This window comes from Leptodactylus fuscus, chromosome 5 (genome assembly GCF_031893055.1).
Source record: "Leptodactylus fuscus isolate aLepFus1 chromosome 5, aLepFus1.hap2, whole genome shotgun sequence".
Lineage (NCBI taxonomy): Eukaryota > Metazoa > Chordata > Amphibia > Anura > Leptodactylidae > Leptodactylus > Leptodactylus fuscus.
Genome location: NC_134269.1, coordinates 51345284 through 51367754, shown reverse-complemented (window position 1 = coordinate 51367754; position 22471 = coordinate 51345284). Strand labels below are relative to the sequence as shown.

General features: G+C 41.8%; 1 protein-coding gene across 2 annotated transcripts in view; it reads right to left on the bottom strand.

Moving 5' to 3' along the window:
* The window catches only part of MEGF11 (multiple EGF like domains 11), a 324148-nt gene extending 302171 nt beyond the window's left edge, over positions 1–21977 (bottom strand). For both annotated transcript variants that reach the window (XM_075273141.1, XM_075273142.1), the window contains exon 1: positions 21677–21977. The gene's annotated coding sequence lies outside the window, so the exon portion shown is untranslated. The remainder of the gene's footprint in view (positions 1–21676) is intronic.
* Between the last annotated feature and the right edge of the window lie 494 nt (positions 21978–22471).

Below are 22471 nucleotides of genomic sequence, written 5' to 3'. Positions count from 1 at the left end.
CGGTCTCCATACTTCAGGTTTCCGTTTCCTGCATAAAACAGAGCAGGAGACGGAAACCTGCAGGAGTCTCTCTCACCCATTCATTTGAATGGGTGAGAAAGCTGTCCGGCCGTGAGTGGCGGTGAGCGTTTCATGCTCTCCGCCGCGAAACCGGGTTTTATAATCCAGACACAGAGTCGGACATGCAGTACTCTGTGTCCGGATAAAAAAAATGGTTTCGCGGCGGAGAGCATACAATGCTTACCGCCGCTCACGGACGGACCCGGTCTGTGGTTTCCGTCTTCTGGCATGCAGAAGACGGAAACCACAGAACGGAGTCCCTGAACGCAGGTGTGAACCTAGCGTCAGACGTTCTAGGAATCCACAGCTCTCTTATTCAAGATTCCTATACTCATATATGTCCATAATCCCTGTTGTACCATATAGCATAGAGGTACAACAGCAGTGGACTTCCTCTATGCTATATGGTACAACAGGGATTATGGACATATATGAGTATAGGAAGCTTGAATAAGAGAGCTATGGATTCCTAGAACGTCTGAGAGTCTGTATATACATTCCTATGAGCCAAAACGGAGACTCTGTCTTCTGCTTTGGTGAACTTGGTTCAGCCATGCCTTACATGCACTGAGCAATGGAAATCAATTCCATTAAACACCTTTAACCTTACATGATGTGTTTATCATAAGATTAGGTCAGTAAGTGTTCTCTGACAGATATATGCGTCATAGAGATCACCTGGCCAGTGCCACTGTACATATAGCCCAGTTTATGTCACGACTGCCATGGACAGATAATTCCAATCCACAACAGTTTAACACCTTAGATACCAGCAGACAATAATGACAGCGCCATCTAAGTGGTTACATAGATGGAAGGGGTTCTCTATGACAGTCCTTGGTCCCGCTAAATACAATTGTTGAGCTTTTGAAGGAACCCGGCAGAGAGATTGTGCCAAAATTTGGTAGAACTAAGCATAGATCTTCTGTGGATATACAGTACAGTCTCTTTATGTAATCCCAGACAGACTGGATGATGCGGAGATCAGGGCTCTGTGGGGGCCAAATCATCACTTCCACCAATCCTCACATAAAATATTGATGGGATTTAGATTTCTCTTTTGTTCATTTACTTCATTTTGTTAATTGACAAGCTTAAACTATTAACTCTTTGATTTCTGAAAGCTTTCTTAATTTGTAGTATATACATTTGAACAAGATAGATAGATAGATAGATAGATAGATAGATAGATAGATAGATAGAGGGGGTAAATAAAACCAGCCATAGGTTAGAATGGGAATACAGGCAGCAGTGAAACTGATAACCAAGGTCAGGTATAAAGATAGGCAAAAGAGACACAGCCAGATCAATACTTAGGAATCAGATAAAACCAGTGATAATCACATTCACCAAGTTGCAAAATCAGATCACTGACAGCGTAGACTAACCACATAGGAGATGTGATAGCCTAGATACACATTCACATGTGTTAGTTTGAGGTTTGTGACAAATGTGACACTTTTTTCTGGATCAGCACAACTAAGCATGTAATACAACCTCTATAATACACAACAATGACATGTTAGCAAATAGTCTTAAATGTTCGCCCATAATCATAAATAATTCATGACACAGACACATTTATGCTAATGCTGTACAGTGACTGCAACTCTTTTACTAATGTAAGTGATGCTGCGACTGCTGCTGCTAGATACAAAAAGACTGAGCACTGCTGGATTTTTTGTGACTAGACATTGCAGCACCCTCAGGGCTGCAATGTGACTCCATTCACTTACATTAGTAAAGAAGTCACAGAGCCACATGGCGACCTTTGTTCGGACGGCGGCAGTGGCGGTCAAAGCCACTGTGCAGACCGAGCCATACATTTAGGGCAAGAAAAGTATAGGGGAATCAGTTTGACAAAGTGAAGACAGGTCGAAATAACATTAATACACTTCACATGTCTCCTGCTAAACTGTAATCCTAAAGTGAAAAACAGGGATTACAGGGAAATGAATTCTATTGGGATAAAGTAAAGACTAAACAGGTCCATGAGACAGCGAGACTGTGGTATACGGAGAAAACTTCCTGTGTATATATCATTTCTAAATTCAACCTCAAATTGTGCGTGGAATTCCAATGATTTGACATTATAGAGTTATATTGTTAGTCTGGTGGAAACAAAAACATGTCCATCAAGTCCAACCAGATGTAAAAAGACACGGAATCGTAGTTAACCTTTGTTTAAAAACAATGGACACCCAATAGATCCTATTATAGTCAATGGGGTTCATTGGGATACGTATAAGTTTGCTATTTTAGTGGTCCACCTGTCTGTTGTAGTCTTCTGATACACCAGAACAGCCTGACACAAGTCTGAACATAGCATAAGAGGTAAACTGTTCAATAGGATCACTTGACAACAGTTGTACAAGGCAGCGGCAATAACCTGTAACAGTTCCAGTTCTTGTACAACACACTGCTATTCAACTTCACACCAATGCACAATGCAAAGTATTTCAATAACTTTGTATTAGGCAAAATCCAACTTCTTTAATTTTAGTCTAATACAAGTTCAATTTAGCAGTAAGATCCTTTTTTTCTATTTTGGTAAAAGCATGGTAGACCTTATTTTCTTACAGAAACAGGCCACATATCTGCTGCTGCAGATAATAGTAAGTTTTCTATTATACCCCAAAAGCTTTATTCTTATGAATACAGTTCAGTCCTGCTATGTAATATAAGTCAAACTGCTTCTGAGTGACTAAGAGAGAGTTTGGAAGCAGAATCTTCTGTTTTCTTATGTTCAGTGTATGAGAGACATCATAGAAGCTAGTCTCCACCAACTAGCTGATGAAGAAACGGAGGAATAGAAAAATAGAGACAAAGCCTGCCAAGAAAATGCAGGAAACAAGTCATACTGTGGCAAGAGAGATATTCCACATCTGCACACACACTGGGGCATAGTTATCATCAATAGGATTCTGACACTTTTCTGTCTATATTTGCACCAAAATTTACGATAAAATACAACAGGCTCGATACGACAGGGCCTTCAAGGGGTTGTTTGATTAAGAAAATGAATTTGGAGTTAACAGATCAGGGTCCTCCTCTCAAGATCCTTAACTTTTAATCAGAAAGAAGAATGAAGACAAACAGTGGTTTACACTTAGGAGGAACATTCGTACAATAAATGGACAGCCTACTGATTTTAATGGAGTTGTTTAATGCTTTATTTCCCCTTTAATGGCACTGTAGGGAACCTGAAGAATACAATTGACTGCTAAGGGTCTCAGCAGCAGGACAACCTGAAGCTTATCATCAGAGGACTCTTGCCAAAAATTGTTTTTGCAAAGTTACATCCTCATTAAAGGTGTTGTTATTTGAAGAAGAATTATCAGATATCCACAGGACAGGTGATAAATGTCTGATGCTGGGGGCCCCTTTCTAGGACTCCCACTGATCACTAGAAACAGACAAGTACAGTGTTAAGCTGTTTCTATCGGCCCCATAGATAGTGAATGGAGTGGAAGTGAGTATGTGTCAGAGGTTCCATATTCAGCTTAATAGAACTGACAGACAAAGGCAAGTATAGCGCTCCATCAGTCCCTATATGGAGCAACAGGTGTACGATCGGACATTTACATTGATAGGGTATATGTGTTGCTCTTGGGAAAGTGAAAAACCCGTACACACTCCGTTTCAAGGCCTAGGAGGTTTGGAATCCCCTTTCTAGGAACTGTGGCAGATCCGATAGTTGGGTGTGTAATGATTAGGATTTATCATCTATCCTGTAGATAAGTACTATATTCCTTTATTGGGTAAGCAATTTAATAAAGGGTGAACAATTTTCAGAATCTTTGGAAGCAGGTAATGGATAAAAGTTGCAAGGTGGTGGGTGATCTAAAAAGGACATAAAATTCCATTTTAAATGAAAATAAGAGACCGGTATCCAACAACCGGGACCCCTGCTGTTCAGCTGTTTGAAGGAATCACGGCACTCATTCGTGTGCCATGACCCTTTCACTGTTTACATTGCACACTGCTTGATTCATAGAGATCATGCAATTACAGCCTAGTCCAACTCACTTCTTTGGGAAGAGACTGTCATTACATTGCAAGACCACCATGTAAGAAATAAATAGCGTGCCACATAAACAGTGAAGAGGTCACAGCGTTTTTACAAGTGTTTTGCCCCCTTCAAACAGCTGATCACCTTGAGTCCTAGGTGTTAGGGCCCCACTGACCTCTTATTGATTACCTATCCTGAGGAAAGGCCATCAATAACAATGAATTAACCAACCTCTTTAAAGGGGTTGTCCCATCTCAAGGATCCTTTCTATACTGGTAGCTTATATAAATTAAAACTTTTCCTAAATATATTGCTTTAGAAAATCTGCTTTTTTCTCGTGCTATGTGACCTTAATTCTTCCGTTTTTTACACAGCATTGCCATAACCATAGACCTATAGGACAAGTGACATCACTTGTGCCAGCAGGACAATTGTTCAGTTAATTGCAGTTTGTTGATAAAGCTGAGTCTCTCTATGTAAATACACAGATAACATGGAGTCCATTCTGTACAAGTATCCATATATTATCTGATCTGCATAAGTGTTCTGTAAACTGATCACCACCCTCCCGTTAGAAAAACCTACATAAACCTACTAGGGTGTTACAAAGGCTATATCTAGAATAGTGTAGCACTGAGCTAACCTAGAAGTGACACAAGGATTTCCTTGTCTAGATGCACTTCCTCTCTCCCATTCAGAATGAAAGGCGACAGGCAGCTTCTATATATTAATCTTCGTACTGCCAGACTCCTGTGTGTCTGCGATGAGTTGAAGGGTTTTCAGAGCCAATGCCAGGAGCTGCAGAAAGTAACAAGTTCATATTTGTGCGCTAGGAACTCGGCGGCTTGTAATGCTTCTCTTGATGAAACATCTTTCACGGTGTGTAAGCACCATTTGGCCCCCCTAAAAGCCGAGATATGTTTTCCTTTATTTGCTTATTCAGATAGAAATATGCAACAGTCTGAGGTCTATCCAGATCATTTCATGATGTGCTCTATCTCATCCATGTAACAGCTAGTCTCACTGGGAATATGCAAAAATACACATATGGGTAGTAGTCAAATCTGTTTAAGGCTAGTCGAACATATTAGATTGCTCTCGGATAATCAGCTATCGCCCAAATACACCCAATACACATGCACACATGACTTGTTCGAGTGTGTAGGTATTCTCAGTAGGTAGAAAGGAATAAATTGCTGTCAGACACCTCTGGTGGTAGATAATCTCTCCAAGAACAAAGGGATTACATTGAACTCCAACTACCTGATCTTTCTCTCTCCTGACATCCCCTATACACATTAGAGGGTCAGATGGTCTCACCAAAATTACTGCATGTGACAGACATTAATTTAGTCTAATATACCAATGAATAGAGATGAGCGAACAGTAAAATGTTCGAGGTTCAATATTCGTTTCGAGTAGCCGCTTAATATTCGACTACTTGAATCGAATATTGAACCCTATTATAATCTATGGGGGGGAAAATGCTCGTTTCAGGGGTAGGCAACGTTCGATCAAATTACACTTACCATGTCCACGAGTGAGGGTCGGGCTGGATCCTCCGAGCAGTCTTCTCCTTGCAGCGCCCCCGCGGCATCTTCCGGCTCTTCATTCACTCTGCCAGGCATCGGGCCTGGGCAGAGCCGACTGCGCATGCCCGCACTACAAGCGGGCATGCGCAGTCGGCTGTGCCCAGGCCCGATACCTGGCAGAGTGAATGAAGAGCCGGAAGACGCCGCGGGGAAGCTGCACGGATAAGACTTCTAAAGGTAGGAGAAGAACCAGCGTTGATTGGCCGACTGTATAGCATTTGGCCAATCAATGCTGGTTCTGCATCGAACTTTTACATTCGAATAGCAAGTGGTACGAGTATTTTGAATACTGTAATATTCGATCGAATACCTACTCGATCGAATACGACTCGCTCATCTCTACCAATGAATATAGCATAACTATAATGTGATCATTTATGGTGGCCACAGAAACAAAGAATTGGCCACAATCGGATATACGCTTTGATATAATTTTGTCCATAAACCTCAGATTCACAGATATTTCGAGCTGATAATTCACTAACGCAAAAATTTGTCTATTGTAGTAAAACATCTCACTTTAACATAAAATCTAATTGAGAAATACATTATTTCCAGGTTTTGGTAACTGATTTGCCATTCTTAGAATAAGTCATCAATTGAAGATCAGCCAAGATTTCACATGGGCTTGTAGCAGCATCCAAGCACCCAATGTGATGGAACATCACATTTATCAGTTAGGGGGCATTCACACTTGCACCCATGTCTGCCCATGTGGTTTCTGTCCCAAGCCCTGTAAAAACTGCTTGGGGGAGGTTAAAACATATTTCCTTGAGAAACAGCCATTCTTCTCCATAGGTTGTGTTCTGTATCATATCTACCTGAACATGGCTGATCTGCAACACCAAAGTGGTACCGTTTCTGTCAGAAAGCAGCCAAGTTTAACATCCTTTGTAACTTGTGGCTTTGTGGCCTTGTTTATAATTCTGTTGTTTTCGGACAAGTGTTCATTGACCTTTGATGGTCAGAATGATGTGGCATGCTAAGCTATACCTCCCAGTTCGGACACATCAGAACCAATATTCTTGTAATCATATAAAGGATGCTTCCAGCAAATAAAAAGTATATTTAAGTTGGCTCAGAATGGAGACCCTTACCTAAAAATAGTGATACTCATTCTTATGGCTCTCCAGGGTCTCTGGTTCCATAACTGCCTGTGTCATCATTGATCTCTGCTTCACGATGTGTCTTAAATACAGGAAATGCCTGGAGACAGAGGTGAACCTGTCCCTTTCGCTGCCCAAAGCAAACGATAGAAAGCCGCCCCCCCCGTGAGGAGGGGGCGTGGCGGAGTGGATGGGGTGGGGCTTAGTGAAGGGGGTGGGGCTTGGCGCAGTTCACAGGCAGAGAGCAGGCACGGAGAAGACCTGCTCTCTGCCTGAGCGTAAGGGGAGGCTGCTGGAGCACCGCTGCTCCAGTGGGCTCCCCAATCCACTGCTTGGTGCTAAGCCAGTCCAGGGCAGCTTGTCCTGGACTGGCTTAGGTAAGAAAAAATGCCTCCCTCCCTGGGGCCCTGGCATAGCGCCGCCTGAAGCGGTCGCTTCAGGTCGCCTCATGGGAGGTGCAGCACTGCCTGGAGATACTAAGGGTCCATTCATACTGAGTTTTTTGACGAGTATTTTGGCGAGGAAAAAATCCGCTTCAGGAATTAGGAAATGGTTTTTGAAGCGGTTTTTGGAGTGTTTTTGTTTTTTTCCTCCAGCACAGTGTATGGAGCTTGAAAAAACTGCTAACGTTTTTTTCCGCGTGCTTTTTGCCAATTCTGCGCAGTGGATTTTCCGCCTCCCATCGACTACGTTGGTTTTTGCAGATGGAATCCACCTGAAGGAAGCTTTTTTTCCGCTGGCAGAAATATTCCGCGAATGGAAAAATAAAGCGAGTGGAACCCATAGAACTGTATGGGGAGGCGTTTTATCCATGTGGATTCTGAGGCGGATTCAGCGTCAAAATCAGCGCCAAAAAACTCTGTGTGAATGGACCCTTTCACGGCCTAATGGCGTAAAATCAGATTCCTCTTCATTATGCTAATGGTCCATCAGCACGTATCTTATGTGATGTGCTTGTGCCGTTGATTCTGAGGCAGAATCCACCACAAATCAACACCAGATTCTGCAGTGTGAACATACGCAAAAAGTTTCAGAATTCATCTGTCAATACTAAGCATACAGCATTATTCATCTGTTAATACGAAGCATTCAGCAGTACTCTTTAGTATTCAGGTGCTACACGATCAACACGTCTGAGAAGACGGAAACAACTTTCAGCCTTAAAAATCACCCCGAATCAGCCACTTTGTGCCTCGTGCCTCACAATGTTTTCAATGCTTCAAATATTGCCATTTTCCAAATGAAAGGCAAAGCTTCTCTCTCATTGTGGAGCCTATAAATGGTTTCTCCACTACAGGCGAGCGCTGTTAGAACTTCATTTACAAAGTAGTATTTGCATCTCATCAGTTCTGGATTTAACAACGTATTTGCAAAAAGAAATAGTTTCTGAAACATTGCCATTCTTATTCTTTCCACAAAACAACATACTCCCTCTTCTTTAGTACATTAAAAGCTAAGAGGCACAATTACTGCTCTTTGATCGATCACGAAACAGAGAAACAGAAAATCAGCCAATAGCAGCAAGAAAAAAAATGTATTCTCAAAATTTGTTCCCTGTTGTAGAAATCTAGAGCAGCGAAAAAGTTTAGTCTTAATTCATACTGTATGTCCCATAATTTTAGATGGTCAAAAAAGACACTTAAAGGCTTTGGGCAATTATTTTATTGAATTTGCAGTATTACGGGATGAAAAAGATATCTGCAATTGGCTTTTATTAGAATTTTTGCTCCGTTTGTCCTCTACAGCCTGAATGTATTCTCATACATTGCAGGCTGCTTGGTCGCCTTCTGTGTGAAATCTGCCAATTGAGTTCTCTGATGCCTTGGTCTATCTCAGCTCTCCAAAACACTCATCTAAGCTAGGTAAAATAAATGTTAATTTTATCAGCTTTATAAGCATTTAGGACAGCAGAGACAGAGCGACAGACCACACCCTCAGATGAGCTTGTATGGTGGATATCATGCTGAACAGGACTGAGTTGCCTGCAATGTATGAGAATATGGCATATGCAGGATGCACAAGACAAACCTTTGCCAATTTTTAATAAAAATTATTGCAAATATTTGGAAATATGTTTGGAAAAAGAAATTGCCAAAGGTATCCATAATCTCAAATTATAAAAAAAAAAAAAAAAAAAATCAGAAATGAATAGTACAGGTGAATATAATGAATGTTGTAACATATATTCTAAAAGAAAAAAAAAAAAAAAAGATTTTAGCTCTAGTCATCAGGGTGTAAAAAAGGTCCGTTTTGCACCCTAGGGGTGCCTGTTTTTACACATCCCTCATTCATTGCACTGTATGGAGGGATCTGTGAAAACGGACAAAAATAGAGCAAAATCTAAATATCAGTCATGTCAAAAGCATCCATTTACATACAGTGCAATTAATGCTGCCGTGTAACAAGGCCAATATTCATGTTGTATGAATTTACTCTTACTTCTAACACAGAACCCTATGGAGAGGGCAGAGGGAGGAGGAGGTTACTGAAAAAGCTACAAACACTGCAGCTGTTAATCTCTGCTACACATACAGTACAAAGATATTGGACTCTACTACATCTACTAAGCCATTTTGACTCTACTACATGTAGGAAGATAATGCTGTATCACTCTACAAATTGAAGCAATAAACCAATTACTAGCCCTCAGAAGCTCCTACTCCCACCCCCCTCTCCATAGACTTCTGTTTGTGAGGCTGGATTTGGATGCTGGTACTTTTAGAGATAACATTTAGGCTGGTCTTACACAACCGTAGTGGTTTTTGCAGTCTGCAATTTGCTGATCAGCAACTCTAAATTACATTTCAAAAAGTCATTCTGCAGACGTCTGTGTCCATCGGCATGCGCCCATAGAGTTCTATGGGACAGTCTGTGCCGTGCCATGATGTCCGTGACTTTGCAGACCTGCGGTATTCAGTGCGGACCCCGGTCACGGCACAACACACCACAGATAAAATATCCGGTGGTGTAAGAGGCCGCACTGAATACAATGTGTCCGCAAATGGTCCGCAATTGAGAACCCACAATTACGGACCATTTGCGGACTAAACATAATGTCGTGTAAGACCAGCCTTAGAGCGAAGGGAGGGAAGAAAAAAAATTACCCCAATAAGTGGAGCAGGAAACTTTATTGTGTAATAAGATATATTACAAAGTTTCTTATTTGTACCTGTACTTTTCCTTTGTAATTGGAGATACAATTTCATTTATTTTACGGTACATTACATTTCTCTGTAGTTTTCATTTTCAACTTACAACAAAAATTCAAATGTATATACAATTCTATATATACCAGATAGAAATGGATGTATGATACATGGTAACCCAATACAAATTATTGAGTCTATTGTTAGGATGACTGGCAAACTGAGCCGTCAGAACTGATCGCCTTCGGACTGGGCATATACTCTGCCACAGTATACTATGTGTATGATCACCTACTATGTGAAGTCAGACTGCACCACTGACCATTATTACCTATATACAGACTGCACTTACAACCACCTGCTAAGCAGATCCTAACTAGAGACCATAGACAGCATGGACACATACTTTACTACTGACTTGCTTCTTTCTGGGAACAACTTTTTAACTTAAGACAAACACTTGGAGAATTATTTTACAGCATTGAAGATAAAGTATGGCTGCGAATATGTTGCAGAACTTTCTTGCTGCACCTGTGTTGCATAGACGTATTGCAGCAATGTGTTACTATGAAGGTTAAACTTTTTATGTGGCAGTAAACTATATAGAAATATCACCATTATACTGTATACAATTCCCTGAGTCATCTGTTTCTTCTGTTAAATTGCTAACAATTCTATTAAGATGTTTATTAGTGTAATCTATTCTATTCTAATCTATATCTCCGAACGCTGCTTGACAATCAATATGGCCTCCACTACCACTCATTCAGGGGTTGTCACTTAGCTTTCCTAGTCTCCTGATTTGCAACCCCCATGACAGCTAAAGTACAAGTTATATTGTTCATTCCAGCTTTTTGAGATGCAGGTATAACTAAGATACAGTACATCTGATATGTCAGACCAAAATGACTGGGCTCAAGAAGAAAATTTGAAGACACAATGTGGCCATACACCTTCAATAACAGCTATTGCTCCTGACTCTTTCCATACACCCGCACACTCGGTCTTGTCAACTGTGAGCTCTGAATGGGGAGAATGGAGAAAGTTGCTGCCAGTGATCTCTAGTAGTGGCTTATCTCCTCCAAGAACAGAAGCTATGGTGTAAAAATTCAACATGCCTTCTTACCCCCAACAGGATCTGACAGGGAGAGTAGGTAGAATCCTTTACACATAAGTTGACCGACTGGTATCACAAAAATTGGCAATTTGCATGTATAAGAGCCTTTAGGGTTAGTTCACATGGGCGAAACCTCTTCCGCCATGACTGGATGCAGATCCCGTTGCGGCATCCTGTTCGTGATTAGGCCCGGATGAATGAGCCTAATCAGGAGGGAATCTCAAGCCACGGACGCAGTGGCTGATTCAGCCGAGGAATCCGCGTGAAGACAGGGCAGGTCACTTTTTTTTCCGTGAGCTGATAAAAACTGCGAGTGACTCCCATTGAAATGAATGGGAGAAATTTTTGAGGCGGAATCCACATCAAAATTCACCTACAAAAAACACTCTGTGTGAACATACCTTTAGATTTCTTTGGGATTTTTTAGGAAAGGGTAATTTACCCTAAAGGGAGCCTGTCAGGTCTATTTAGGGCAATAAAGCACCCACAGGTCCTTATGGACTGGTTTAGTGCACCAAATAGCCCTATCTTAAAGGGGTTATGTAGCCTCAAAAGATGTTTTATACTAATGAGCTACCCACTGGGCATCCGGACCCCACACAGATCAGCTATACTAGCAGACTCCAGGCACCAGAAACAGCCGTGGCTGGGGAATGAGTGCACACTCTCCTATCCAAGTAACAGGAGCAATGCTGCAATTCCCCAGAATTACAACTATCCTGTGGACAGGGCAGCAGTGTGAAACATCCTTTTGAGGCTGGTTAATCCCTTTAACTCTTTCTGTAGTCGCAAGGAAAAAAAAAAATCTTTATAATTTCTTAGAGTTGAGTCTGATGTGTCTCATTGGACTCACCTCTGGCGCTCGCGGACCCTGCACATCTCATATCTCATCTCACTCCGCAAACAAGGTATACTACTCAACTTCAGCGAAGAACTGTGCCAGGAATACCGTATAAAGATTTTTTTTTTTTTCATTATGGCCAAGACCAACATCAGCCTAGGTCTATTTGGGACACTACACCACAGGTCCATAAAGACTCGTATGTGGTTTAGTGATCCAGACTGATGTCACAGGTTCTCTTTAAACATATAAGATTACTAAGTATCTGGCTAACTTTCCTAGTCGCCACCATTAAAAAGTTTTCTGCTTTAGCCTATGACATTGCTCTATATGTATTAAATCAATATTACATGAGTCCAGAGGCCTAGCTAAAGGTAGTGCAGAGGTAACAGTCCTGGCTTGGGCCGGATGCCTGAGGGGCCCTTAAGGCCACACAACCACTTAACAAGACTCACACATGGTAAGTCAGGGGCCCTGGTATATATTTTGCATTTTGCTTTATATGCATCATTTTTCTAACCCCATGGTTTCCTACCGAAGTCTCACTGTATTAATTTTAGCTTTACTATATAATGGTCCACAAATAACCGTGCGGTGTGAGCGCTATCAATACAGGCGGTACAATTTATGCTTAAAAGGCTAATTACCTAGCCCCGCATTCTCCAGAGCAGACAGATTACTTAATACACAGACTCCGACATCTGGACTTGTGCAAAGCCGGCATGTGTATCCCAACCCATTGTGCAAATGACCAGTGACTGGTCTCATCGCCTGCTCTCGGACAGAGTCCTTGGCTGAGTTGTGAAGCTGTTCTTCGTTTGGAACAGAACCCATTATTACCAATTAACCTCCCGTGAACTGCACGTCACCAGCTGAATCGAGAAAATAATTATTCATTCCCGCTAATGGGGAGGGTAAATTCAGCCGCTCTGTGAAGAACTGACAAGATGGGGAGGGGAGGGGAGAGTTCGCCTTTTCAAAGGTGACCTCTCCTTAAAGTTAAAGCCTCACACTGTTTAAGAGAGACACAGACCAAAAAAAGACATAATTACTTGTTATTTCTCAGGGCCGCAGGTCCCCAGCTCTCTCTCTGCTCAGTAAACTGAGACGATTACATGAGGCAGGTTCCTTGTCTGCAATAGTGCGCAGCAATAGATAGGCAGACACAAAGAACTGGAGAAGGGCGACTTCTTTATTTCACACAACTTTATTTCCATTATAGCAAAAAAATATCTGCTTTTTAGGACATGATATAATTAAGGAAATTACACAAGTCTGGCAGGGCTTAAAGTATCCATACTTTGGCCAAAAGCTAATTGTTCTGGCTCATCCATATACAGCCGATGGGCAGAAGGGAGTTATTCACTGTCAAATACCTCTGGAGGCAACTTATATACCCCAAAAAAACAAAAGGATTTGGTGTTGAAAGTCAACATGGCCATTCTTTCTTTCCCTGACAGAACAGAGGATTGGGTGCTGTAATTCAACATGGCCGAGCCTTCTTTCCTTGACATCTCCTGTCATAAGAGAACAAAAGATTGGGTGCTAAAATTCAACATGGCTGATCCTTCTTTCCTTGACATCTCCTGTCAGGGGAAAAGAAAGGCCTGGGTCCCAAAATTCAACATGTCTGGTCCTTTTTTCCTTGGCATTACCTGCCAAGGGAGAACAGAGGATTGGGTGTTGAAATTCAACATGGCCGATCCTTCTATCCCTGATATCAATTGTAAGAGGAAAACAAAGGACTGGGTGCTGAAATCCAACATGGCCAATCCTTCTTTCCTTGATATCACATGTCAAGGGAGAGTTGGGTGACACAAATACCATGGATTAGGGGTCCTTTAGTTATCTATTACATCACATCCAGAAGGGTTACATGAAGTTACCAACACAAATATGCCACATAAGTTAACCCATGAACCTTGCCAAGTGAGGTTATCCTGGAGGTGTTCCACTAATATTTTAGAAAAGAAAACATGGACTTCACACCCCCGTATTATTATCTCAGATCTTGGGGATGGGAATAAATTTGCAGCCAACAGGAAAACCGGATGCACAAATACACTCCACAATCCAAGTATAATAGTGAATAGAAATGAATTGGACATATATAATAACTGTATATTGTATCCATATCACACTGTCATGTCAGAACCTGCTGCTTATACAATTAATACTGTATAGGAGGTATATATTGTATATAGGTGCTGTCCATCAATCCCGCAGAAGCAGTTTGTCTTCAATCACTTGTATGGGAAGCAGGAATACGTCGTGCTCCTTATTTCGTTTTTAGAAAGAGGTTCTACAGCAGCTACAGCTTGTGCCGCAGAAGGTGTAAATATACACCTTAGCTGCTGCAGAACTTCTTAATATAAGGAACCAGGATTTTAAAAACAATTGATTTGTTCACTGTGATCAGGAGGAGATTCCGCAGCAGCTGAGGTGTGTATTACAAGAAAGAACATTACCCCCTACTATTAAACCATTAAGAACATTAAAAGACACTTGTCATGTATAAATGTATTCAGTCTGCAGCTTTGTGCTGTTAAATGGTCACGGACCCCCACCATAAGTAATATTCTTATAATTCACAGTAGGGGGTATATTATACATATATACTTCTCCTGGATATGTCTTTCATACATGACACAGGTATGATTGAATGTACTGTGTAGTACTAAAGCACTGGCATAGGCTAAATGCACAGATTGAAAGAGATCCATTAATGTTGCCACCTACAGATGTATCTGAGCTAAAATTGTGACCTTTGAAGCGATACTGTTTGCAGACTGTAATAACTCTGTTACTATACACAGGAGGTTTATTGTGGGACTTACATACAGAAAAATGTACAGAGTGAAGGGTCCAATAGAAAATTGTGAGAAGTCATGAACTATATTCTTAAAGGGAAAGGCTCCATCGTAAGCAACCATTGCTAGAAAGAAATGTGCCTAAGGCTCTATTCACACAACCAAGTTTCTCGGCCATGTGATCTCTCGTGATCCATGAAAAACCAGTGCATGCATTACTTTTCATGGATCAGACTCCTGGGTCCGATTCACCGACCTGATTTGTCCTTTGAAGGCAATGGGACCATGAAAAAGACAAATGGGCACTCAAGAATCAACTCAGGTCATATGAATAGAGCCCTAAGGTTTCTTATCATAAAATATTTATAAAAGGGGCAAGTCACTTTTTGATTTATGAAAATCACATTTTTTTCAGCAAAAAACACCGCTAGCTATAAGGCAATAGACTATTATCGTACACATTAAAAATTGAAGGTTTTTTGTATGTCTTCACTTTTGGCATTTCAAAATGAAGCGTGCTCCAGGTATGGCGTTCTTTTCATATGTTTTCAGATAAGAAAAACACGTCAAACATGAACAAAAATAGTTGCAAAATATTGTTAACTTCGTGACTTTTATACAAGCCCAAAAAAGTGTGTATGAACAAAGTCTAAAGACACGTAGATACGTATACCGTATATACTCGAGTATAAGCCAAAATTTTCAGCACAGTTTTTGTGCTGAAAAAGCCCCCCTCGGCTTATACTCGAGTCAGCAAAAAAATTATTATTATTTTTTTTTATTATTTTTTTTTTCAGGGGGGGGGGGGTCTATGACCAGCCACAATATTAATGTATAGAATCTCCCATAAAATAATGCAAAAAAAAAAAAAAAAATTTAAAAAAAAAAGAAAGAAAAGTTCTAATTCACTGAATATAGGGTATCTGCAGATACCCTATATTCAGCCAGACTGAATTTCAAGTGGGGGAAAAAAACCTCAGTCCACAAGCTCAGGGAAGGGGCAGACAGACAACCAAAACACCCCCTCCCCTTCCCCAGCAACTACTACACCCAAAAACTCCGACCATTTTAATTTTTGAAATTTTCCAGTAGCTGCTGCATTTCCCCCCCTCGGCTTATACTCGAGTCAATAAGTTTTCCCAGTTTTTTGTGGTAAAATTAGGGACCTCAGCTTATATTCGGGTCGGCTTATACTCGAGTATATACAGGTAGTTGTCATATAGGGTCTCATCTATGACATTGCTACATTTTTGTAAATACGTCTCAAGGCGGACACATCTCTATGACAGATTTATATACTTATATGTATATACAGTATATAAGTATATACGAAATGTTTCATAAGTGACCCCATGATTCTAATTTTTAACCTATTTTACAAATATGAGTTACATGCCCTTAAAACGTAGCTTGGTCAAAGACTCAATAGAGTGTCAGCAGACCCCAAGACCCCTATCTGGTAGCGATTAATTCTCCTATTCTACAACCTCTCATGATACAAGGCTTGGATGTATCTGCTGCTAAGAGATAGAGATACAGGCTGGGGAGTTATGGTAAGACAAGCCATAGACAGCAAGGCTTCATCTAGAGGAGACCTTGTGGCGAGAGAACCAGGTCAGATGGCTCCATTCCAGAACGCAGCCACAATATAAAGTGTTGGATGACATCAATAACTGTCCCAGTTTAAGGTGACATCATTGCACCTCTAGTGTTGAACATGGACTGGAATAAAAGCAAACCTTATTTTGCATTTCCTGGCTGACAGTCACAGTGTTTGGCCTCAGTCACATTGGAATATCTAATGAGATCACGTTCCTCTGCACTCCACACCTGGCACTCACTCTCCAGTAGCCAGCAGACAGTGCACTAGCCCATGCCAGGCTGCTTTACACTGTGGAACAGTAAAATATCAGGGATAGGACAAGATCAAGTCGACTCCTCAGCACCGGCAAGGTGATCACTTACTGTCTGCACACACCATAACACACACAAAGCCTGCTTCCCTTCTAACGTTTGACACCCTGTCCTTCCTATGGAGTAAACTGCTCCAGGATTTCAGCGTGCTCAGTTTATCAATGAATGAGTTTTAAATAGTCGGAAAAAAAGCTACGCAACTCCCCCCTCTCCTGCCTTATCGCACTCTGAGGCCAAAGGGAAGAGCTGCATGTGACAGGACATTCTTCTTAGTGCAGAACAAATGGGATCAGCAATGCTAAGTGACACCACTTTGCCTCGCTCTATAACTACCGACCCAGCTAGGAGAGGTTGTCCCCCTGGGAAAAGAGGAACCATGGTGATGGATGGGTACCCCAGTCACTGCCACCGGGAAATGGAACACCTTGCACTGAAATGCATTATGGGTCACCACAAGACTAGACGCAATCTCAGAAATTAGAATTTGCTTGGTGTATTTGTGAAGCACAAAAGGTTAATTGTTTTCTGTGCAAACTGGATTCAGATGTCTTCTCGGATGCACAACTCACACTGGCAACAGGTACTGGGGTCATAGGCAGTGAGCGGACAGGGGAACACATGCCGTAGGGTTAAGAAAATAACGAATTACAATATCCAAATATACAAACAGTACTAAGAAATCCCTAGTGCTTAAGATTCATCGCATGTAGTAATTTCCTTACCCTGCATCTATATCCAAACAGTTCAGACTGATACAGATGGGGCTGCAGAAGAAGAACCCCTGGAAGATGGAGCAGAGCCGCAGGACACGACACTGGATGTACTATACAATTCCTATCAAATGTCACATTACAGATGATTCGCAAAGCTTTCCCAGATTATTTTCAGAAAATCAGATTAAACAGATTCGTTGATGGATCCCATTGACTTCCCATTAAAGGAATATGCATCAGTTTACCACAGCATCACGACAATAGGAAGCTTTCTTGTGATTGATATACTAGAAAAATCCAAAAAGTTAACAGAACAGTGTTCAGAACATTATTACTCTGAAGGAAGCCAGGTTTCCTGTATATGGTGTATATAGGAACATGTCTAAGTACTCACTAATTAATCTATCTGTATACACACACATAGACAAACACATATGTAGATGTAGCAGAGTTAATGCAAACTTGGCAAGTGGTTAAATTGATGCAGCAAGACGTCTTAGCACACAAAACAGCAAAACCCAAAAAAAACACGTAACATTTTTTAATGACTTTTCATTGTTTTTGGTTATCTAGTGTTTAGGATATCAGGCTGCAGTAGTTTAACCAAATGCAGATATATAAAGGTATATCAGATATGTACACACACACACACACACACACACACACACATACCACCGAAAACTATTCTCTGATTGGAAAAGACCCAGTTCAGCATGAACTAGAAGAAAATCCTTCCTGACCCCGGCAGCAACCAGACAGACTCGTATTAATAGCAGTGGTTTATAATGAAGAGATTTAACCTTTCTTATATCTCTCTAGACTTTCTTACATCTCTCCACACTTTCAGCTCACCATATTCCTGTGGGAAAATATTCTAGAACTTTATAAAATAATGCTTTGCTACTCTGCGATGAGATGGCACTTTCCTTAACCATAAACCAAGTCCCAAGTTCTCTGTGAGGTCTGCGGAATAAATCATTTATTGACTATTGGTCATAGTTTGACTACTGGTTATTATAGGAACCCTTACATAGTAATATAACAGTGTTGTATCCTCTCTCAGTCTTATCCACCCAGCTTTGATAACTTATCTTTATAAGTGGGATTTTCTATATGTATGTTGGCCCTCTGTGTGCTCAGTCCAGTTCTTTGGTGACTATTTTATTGGCTGGTCCATGAAAATGGACACCATGCTTAGGCTAGGGCTACATGGGGACATGTGTTGCATGGCCAAAGTGTTTGAGCAACTTTTCTGCCACTTGCTACAGTTATAATACTACAATTTCAAAGTCAAGTGTGACTTGCGACCTGTTTTTAAAGTCCAGCAATTGAGGATTTTTGCGACTGTAAGGGTACGGTCACACAGTGGAAAATGAAGAGGGCATAGTCATTTTGTTGTGGCTTTCCACTACTGAGTAGGCCTAGGTGAATGGGCCCAATTGGCAGGGAGTCTTGAGCCAAGGAATCTGCAGTAAGATCAAGCAGGACACTTATTTTTGTGATCTCTGCCTCCCATTGAAAACAACAGGCGGCAGATTCTGGGCGGAATCCACCCCAAAATCCATGGTCACTTCCACCGTGTGAATGTAACTTTATGTTGTAGTCACACAAGGTTGTAGACAGGATTGTGGAGTCGGTAGGCCAAACCACTTTCTCAGACTCCTCTATTGTTTCCCATAGACTGAGCCCAACTTCTCAAGAGAGAAAAGAAGAAACGCTCCTCTAATTTAGTAAAAATCTAGAGACTGAATTCCTATGAAAGTAAATAGGTAAGAAACTTTACATCTAATTAGTTATACAATAATAATAACTATATAATCTAATTAAAAACAAATAATCTTATCATGAAGACACAGTCAGAGTCGGTTACATTTAACGCGACTTCTACTCTGCCAACTATTGATCCCATTTAAGGGCAAAACAGCAATATGTGGTCACATCACATATATGTCGTGGCCAAAATAGTAGAGAAGTCCAACTAACAATATATACGTCCTAGTACCTTAAAATGGGGTAAGATAAGTTAAGATAATCCTTTAATAGTCCCAACATGGGGATATTCAGTGTGTTACAGCAGCATAATAATACAGTAATAGAAGATAAAATCTTGTTGGCTTTCGGTGCAGCAGACTGGCATTACATGCTACCATTTTTATTTCTAAACAATTACCCCCATATCCTTCTCCATTACAGACTCACCTAACATTAATGAGGAGATTTACCAGTCTGGAACGGTGTATTGTGCGCCATTCTTGACGTTCCTTGTGCTGGCAGAGAATGCCCTTAACTCAAGGCTACCAGTTTTCACCAAAAAAGTGGAGTCAATTCTTAATAAATCTGCCCCAGTAAGTTTATTCTATGCCAAGAAAATCTATAACCTTACACTTATCAACATTAAACCTTGCTGAGCGTTTGATCCTGGGCTGCTTGTGCATGCGACACATTCGTTGCAAAAACCTCTGCTACTGAAAATCAGTTTCATGCATCCAAATCGTGTTGTTTCAGGGGCAAGCACGTGGGATTCTGCAAGCCCCATTCAGATGAATGGAGCAGTCACAGAAATTTCTGCAACAAATTTGCCACGTGTGAATACAAAGAATCCTGCTGCCTCTTCCTGCAATGACTGGCTCCTAAATTCTAGACAATTTTTGTCATTTATAATAAAGGCACCACATTCAATATTCTCTGTTTTTTGTCTAAAGTAGAAATATTATTGAAATAACTTCAATCCTTTCCATGACATATTTTGGATTACATCACCTCTGTATATAAACAATGTAAAGTATCATTGCACATGGACACGTCTGATGCCAAAATACAGAATATAAGCAGAAATAATGCAGAAATCACCATTTATCTCCTTCTTAATACCTTAATACCCAGATTAGCTCCCATCTTCTTAATAGAACATAACGGCTGATTAGAGAAACAATGGCACTACATATAGAACGTGACTCATTGAAATCAAACATGCGGGGAGCAGCTACACCTGGTACTTGCAGAATGGGTTAAAAATAGAACAACTCATGAACAATTTCTTACAGCAAGTCTGGCGGCTATATAATTAAAAGCTTTCTGCTCCTTACTGTAGATTTCAAGAAAACTTTTGCAAAAAGTAAAAGAAAAGACATCCATGTTACAGTAGCCGCCCAAAAAATCCTTATTAAAAGAACCCCTTTAATTATGACAACTTTACATCAGACACGCAGCGAGAACACAAGCAGACGAATGTTTATCGGATCATTCCAGTGCGGAGAAGCAGCCAGACAGTGCCCTGAGCCAGGCTCGCCACTGCCTCCATCACCCCCCAAAATCACTTTATTTCTTGAGGACATGAAAGCGGGGCAGACAAGGCAAACATCACACATCGCAAGTTCAATCAGATCCTTGTGCTAGGACATACAGCCAAGTGATTATTAAAGGGATTGGTCACAAATGCCATCATTATACTAAAATGACTGTCATAAGAAGAGCCGGGCATAAGGAGAAGCATGCAGAGAACATACAGGCATACAGTACCTACTGGAGTGAATGCAGAGACTTGGAGCACTGGGTACAGACACTTCATGGGATCCCTGCACTAGTATTTAACAGGCTTATTATACAGCATCCCTATAATACACACCCAGGTTACAATTAGCATTGTAAATTCTAGTGCCAGGCTAAATATAACCAACCACTCTTCATCCCTACACTATCTCTAGTCATAAATAATCCCTAAACATCCAACTATAGCAAAGGATACTGACAACAGCAGTATGCAAACAAGGAGGAAAAAAAAGTCTATGGACCTTGCAGGCTGTTACATCTGGTCCCTAAATGCTGCATTAAACACCTGCTGTCCACTCCAGATCTGCACTGCTATTTACTATCATGCCATGCTGGTGGAGGTGCGACAAGGGGGTGCCAGGGGTGAGTAGCCATGTGAGTTGGGGTAACAGTACTGGTCCTAAATCTGCATAATCTGATGCAGCAGATGATCAGCATTTGTCTGCAATGCCCAACATGCATATTGTGTAATAGCCACAACTTTGCCCTATTGTGCCACCTTCTGTATACACAGCCTGCGATGTATACAGGCTCTCACAATGACTTTGATAATAGCCCCAGCATCAATGAAAAGCTTTCCAGGCCCATAGGGCTGATAGCATTAATCCCACACATTACACCTAATAGGGGATATAAAATCACTTGACAACTCCTATGGTTTCCAAATATAGTCACTCCCCTAGATTTAAGGAGAACACCTCTTCAGCAGGGGGACCTCACCTGGCACTTTAACCCTGCCAGCTCCCAAGCTCTGCATTGCAGGCTGCTCCAGCACTAAGAGGGTTACTGAACTCCTGAAGTGGCTCCTGTACTCACCTCTGCTGTGGAGGGCAATGCTTGGAGTGGTGCTCAGTAGCAGAGTCCAAAACAAGTGCTAGACCCAATGAGATCCTACAGATGTAGCTGCATGGAGAGTTAACCCCCTGGGTGCCAGCGGGAAAGTAGCAGGAAAGTATCACAGGACCATTGTCATCTGTGGCTCCAGGTGCGGAGTCTCCAGTGCTGTGTGAACATGTGCCGATCCCCTGCTCACATACAGGTGGTACCCTGGCAGTGTCCTGCCCATGCACAGCGCCCCCCGGTCCTCGCCTTACCTCCTGTCCCGCCAGCAGCAGCAGTAGTAATAGGAATAGGTGCTGATCACTGAGGTCTCCTGTCAGTCATTGTGCAGAGTATCAGACACCCCACTCCCCCCTCCCCTCCCCTCCCCAGCCCCGGGCTGCTCCCCACGTGTCCCCGGCTCTGCCGCTGCCTCTCCAGGCGGGATCGGGTCCCCTCCCCTCGGTGATGAGTCAGTGCTGCTGCCCGGACTGTGCTCGGTGCTCGGCTGCCTCTGCTGCCACTGCGCAGCCCGGATCATTGATCACAGGTCAGGCTGCTGAATAAGCGATAACTGCTCCGGCCGCTGTGCACCCTGGCCAACGCCGCCCGGTGCAGGCTAGACTGAGGCAGGGACTGATGGAGCATCAGGGTGGTGCACAAGTCACGGCGCTGATAGACAGCCATTACTGGGGATCATTCAGAGAACTCAGCCTTGTACACATCAAGCAGAGCTGAGTTTGTTATCTGCCACTACTGTATTACTGCTGGAGTGACTCAGACCATAGAGTT